Source organism: Palaemon carinicauda, chromosome 9 (genome assembly GCF_036898095.1).
Source record: "Palaemon carinicauda isolate YSFRI2023 chromosome 9, ASM3689809v2, whole genome shotgun sequence".
NCBI lineage: Eukaryota > Metazoa > Arthropoda > Malacostraca > Decapoda > Palaemonidae > Palaemon > Palaemon carinicauda.
In genome coordinates, this window is record NC_090733.1 from 115752182 (window position 1) to 115757762 (window position 5581).

Consider the following 5581-nt stretch of genomic DNA (forward strand, 5'->3'; position numbering starts at 1 on the left):
GGACCGAAGAACACAAAGACAGCAGGGAGGTCTCCCGCCAGCAGATCGGCCTGCCATTATGCTATCCCATAGCTGAACCATGTGAGGGAAGCTAAACGGCTTGGCCTAGCAGGCGAAAAGACCGGGCCGACCCCACAACCCACCGGTACTTGGTGAGTTGTAGGACATTGAACAGGGGATATCCATTGTAGTCATATATACCCTAAGGAAGCTACTAAAGGAACCTTCCATCAGGACGACATGGCCTGAGCCCAAAAAGACTGACTTGTAAGTAGTTATAGGTAGCAGTAGGTGTCCTATGAAATTACATTAGCAATTTTTTACTGGTTCTATGTTCACTTGAATATATCAAGTATTATTCTTTAGCCTATACAAGCAAGCATAGATCTCTTGCTTTAATTTTTATCTATTTACCCAGCTTTTGGTATCATACCAAAGTTCTAAACACGCATAACTACCATGTCATTAGTCTTGCTACAGATGTTTATGCCCAGCTATTTTCATTAAACAGGGTGATCTCTCCACACACTGGAGTTATATTTATGATAACCCTCCTATGGCGTGCTGCCATCCAATATGCCCATGAAGTATCCTTATAGTCAACTTCTAAGACTCAATTTTGTCTGAAAACAATTTTTAAGCATTCCAACTGATCAAACACTACCAAGATATGTGGGCTACTGCTAGCTGGGTAATGCAGTTCATCATGGTTTATTATAATTAACCATCTATATTTGATGAAAGTTACTTGGGCATCAATGCCAGTGGCATCTTTATCCCATTTAAGTCTGATTTACAGATTTTCCCTTAGATAGAATCAGTTGGTGGCAAAGCCAGCTGCTTCTGCCGTCTTCCTGACGTCTCATGTTGTTGTGATGCATTATCCTCCATGACTGCACTGTGGACATCTAGAGAGGATATGATACAGAGTCTGGATTATTATAATTAATATCACGCTAGCTCCTCGCCTCCCACCTCTGATATTACATAGTAGACCAAAGTATCCATTTTGAAGGTGGAGGCCAAAATCTAGCCACTTGGAGTTTGATTTTTCAAGAGTCTCTTTATGGCTTATTCTATCCAGTCTCCCTTTTCTTAAGGAATTATAACATCCACAGTTTTATAGTTTTTCCTTCCATTTAACACCTTCCGATGGTGATCTTCATGTTTCCTCACTGTCAGCATAACAAATAAAAGAGCGGCGGATTTAACAAGGTATCAAAAGCAGTTGGAGATAGCTTTGGCATTTTTGGAAAAGTTGTACAGGTTAAAACTATCTTTTAGCAACTGTGTTCTAGAATACCCCTGAAAAGTGTCTTCTGGTAAGTGAAAGGCACTTCATACAATCTTATTCACTATATTACGCAACGCTCTTAAGTGGTGTATTTTAAGTCCCCCATTGACTGCTGTTTCTATTCTATTGATTTAGGAGCCTATTTTACTTTTAATAGGGGTGCTCGGCAGTTTACCATGTCATTTCCGGAAACAAGCACAAAAATTGGCACGCATACTCGTCAAGTATTGTTCTTCTGATGAAACCTAGTTAGCTATCTAATGCCTGAACGCCTTGGAATGTTATACAATAAAATAACTGAAGGTACTGTAGAGAGCAGAGTTCCCCCGCAGTATATGACCAGAAATGCGGCCCTCAAAGTAAAGCAAGTTGAATTCAGTAAATTCATCATGGGGGCCAATTTTCAAGATGGATACCATTGAATTCACAGGAATATTGTATTTCTTAGTATCGCTAAGACTTGCCCCATTTGAATTAGCTCCATGTCAAATCCTTTATTTTATTATTACCAATAATTCATATAATTTAAATTAATTTGTCTTTGCTACGTTTGATCGCAAATAAACATTCTTGGCAGACAGGTAATAAGGTCTATATTTCTTATTCATGCCAACCATGCAGTTGATAATTTCTGCGATATTTTTTACTTTCAGAGGAGTAACAACCGCTATATTTTCGACAGGAGGGAATTATGAATATAATCAAATACCTATATTGATGAAATATAGTAAATTACTGAAATAGATTGAACACCCCTTTTCCTGTGACCGTAGTTATGAGGGAAGAGAGGGGGTTAGGTGTGAAAAGCTATTAAAAAACACTATTCGGAATCTTTTGGAAAAAGACTTGAAAGCTAATTGGTTCAAAATCCCATGGGATTACAACATAGTACAAAATAAACAGAAAAGCAAACAGAAAGTACGAACAATATAACAAACGGGCTTGAACATGGCCAGTTTTGAATTGTGATCATATTTCAATTGATCGATATGTAATTTATTATGCCTCGGCACCAAACAGTCATACAAAGAAATATGACAAAACGGCTAAAAGCCATCCGTTTTTTTGCACCAAATTCTTGTTTGGCTAAAAGTTATATTTATTACCACAAAATTTCTTCTGGTACCTTCGAACGTAATGCTTTCCTCTTATAAAGTAACTATCTCGGTTCAGGTGCCTAAAAATTTATGACTACACTAGAATTCATCAGTTGCTTGTTTGTGTTTGAAAAAAATTGAAATGGCTGTAAGACTGGAATATCCACAACCAGAACAAAGAAAAGTCATACATCGAAACAACTGTATACCAATGAAGATTGTCGATTGGCCAAAGAAAGGTCTCATTATAATAAAGGTAGGGCTTATTGACCATTAAAATAAAATTGTAATGACATCCCAGTCCTAATTAATTGAAAACTTGAATGGGCACTCGATAGAGTGCATACCTTCGCCAACACCACATCACTAGATAGGCAATTGAATTATACAAATCGGATAAAAATCGACCATGATATAGCAAAAAGATATTTTTCACAATTTTTGTGACCGTGGCCTTTGACTCATTCACTCAAAAAAATCTAATCAAATTGTCCTTGGACCATGACCAATCACCCCACCAAATTTCATGAGATTCGACCACAATATAGCAAAAATATTTTTTTTTACTTTTTCGTAACCTTGACCTTGATCATATTGTATATCACAAGATGAGCAATACAATTATGCACATTTTGGCACTATGCAAATGGGATAAAAACTGACCACTATAAGCTTATAGAAAAATAGATGTTTTGACCATTATGTGACCTTGACCTTTACCTTTGACCCAATCACTTCCAAATCTAATCAAATTATCCTTGGATCATGGCCAATCACCCAACCGAATTTCATGAGATTTGACCACAATATAGCAAAAAGAAGTTTTTGACCTTTTTGTAACCTTGACCTTAATCATGACAAATAAATTATGCAGATTTTGGTACTAGTTTCAAGCAAATCAGATAAATATTGACCATGATATCGTGATAAGACATTTTTGACCTTTTGTGACCTTGATCTTTGACCCAATCACTTCCAAAATCTAATCAAATTGTCCTTGGATCATGGCCCCTAATCCCTCCAAATTTCACAAGATTTGACCTAAATATAGCAAAAGTATGTTTTGGACCTTTTTGTGACCTTGACCTTGATTATGTGTATCACAAGAAAGGCAACCGAATTATGCACATTTTTGCCTTACTTTCATGCAAATCAGATAAATAATTGACCACGATATAGTAAAAATACAATTTTACCTTTGTGACCTAGACCTTTGACCCAATCCCTCAAATTTGCCTTGGATCATGGCCAATCCTTCCATCAAATTTCACGAGATCCGGTCAAATAGTTTTTGAGATATGTGAATCACAAACACACAGACATACAAAATGCACTGCTATCAAAACATAACCTTTGCAACAATGCTGGCGAAGGTAACTAGAATGGGCACTTGGTAGAGCACACACCTTTGCCTATATCATGGTGTATATCATGAGATAGGCAATTGAATTCTGCACATTTTGGATCTAGTTCCATGCAAATCGGATAAAAATTTACCATGATATAGCAAAAACATGTTTTTGCCCTTTGAACCAATCACTCCCAAATCTAATAAAATTGTCCTAGAAGCAATGCCAATCGTAGCACCAAATTTCATAAGATTTGACCAGGATATAGTAAAAAGAAATTGTTGACCTTTTTGTGACGTTCATTTTGGGCATGTTTAACATCACAATATAGGCAATTCAATTATGTACAGTTTGGTATTAGTTTCATGCAAATTAGATAAAAAAAATGACCACGATTTGGGTAAAAAAATGTTGACCTTATTGTTACTTTGACCTTGATCTTTGACCCAATCACTCCCTAAATCCAATTGATCTTGATCTTTGACCCAATCACTCCCTAAATCCAATTGATTTGTCCTTGGATCATGTCCAATCATCCCACCAAATTTCACTAGATTCGACCACGATATGGAAATTTTTTTTTTTTTTTGAGCTTTCCGTGACCTTTACATTGACAATGTTGTATAAAACAAGATAAGCGAATGAATTGTGCGTATTTCGGCACTAGTTTCATGCAAATCACACAAAAATTTACAAAAATATAGCAAAATTAATATTTTTTTCATGACATTGACCTTTGACCCCATCACTCCCAAAATCTAAATCAAATTAACCTAAGATCATGGCCAATCATCCCACCAAATTCCACGAGATCCAGTCAAATGGTTTTAGTGCTATGTGAATAACATACAAATAAATAAATAAATACATGCCCATCAAAATATAATCTTCTGATAAAGGTAATGAGAAATTGAAAAATAACAATTTCAAGCGAAAACTCTTCATATGAGAAAGTTACATATTTGAAAATTATTCGTTAAGAGGAACGTCGGGAGGATAAGAATAGACCTACTTACTTCGTTGTAGATTCAATCAATGTCTAAAGGTTACTCATGAGTGGCCGGGGGAATCGACAGGACAACGTCCATAAGACCGATGATATTATAAATTTATGTTCAGCACAAAATAGCCCTCTTCACCCAAGTTAGAACCAGGGAGAGCTAAGCATTAGGCTCACCAAATCTACCACCCCAAGCTCATAAGGACAGCAATGTTCTAGGTTACTAAAAACTATCACGATTGTGAGGGGCTTGAACTCAGGTCCAACAGATTACGAGACGGAGGTTATTAATAGGATACCAGCATTTTTTTGTTCAGTTAAAATATATCCAACACGTTTCCATGCAGTTTGGTATAATTTTGAAATTATATAATAATTTTACTCTATTAGAACAACATTCTGCTCCCAAGCTGACATCTCACACTCCATTAGGACTTTGTGATCGTAGTGTTTCAAAATTGCATGGCTACGCAATGGAGTTAAAGTTTCACCATTTACTCGATAAGTCTGGTGATAATGGAAGTTAAAAAGATATTAAAATCAGGACTTTTCCATAAGATTTCCCATGGTATTCACTTTAAAAGAAAACGTGTAATATTAATAGAACAGCAGATTAAATTTCCTTGCTACTCATAAGCGAAGCTACACGAGAATAACACCAAATGAGTTTCAAGAACATGGCGCGAGGGAAAGACAGCGCATATCTTACCATAAATGCTGCCATAGTTGAGACATGCTAAATGTCTATTGGATGTTACTTATTTCGATACGCAGTAACAAAATGATTACGAACTATTCACAAAACAATATCAACACTTTAAATAATCTATGCAAACTTAAC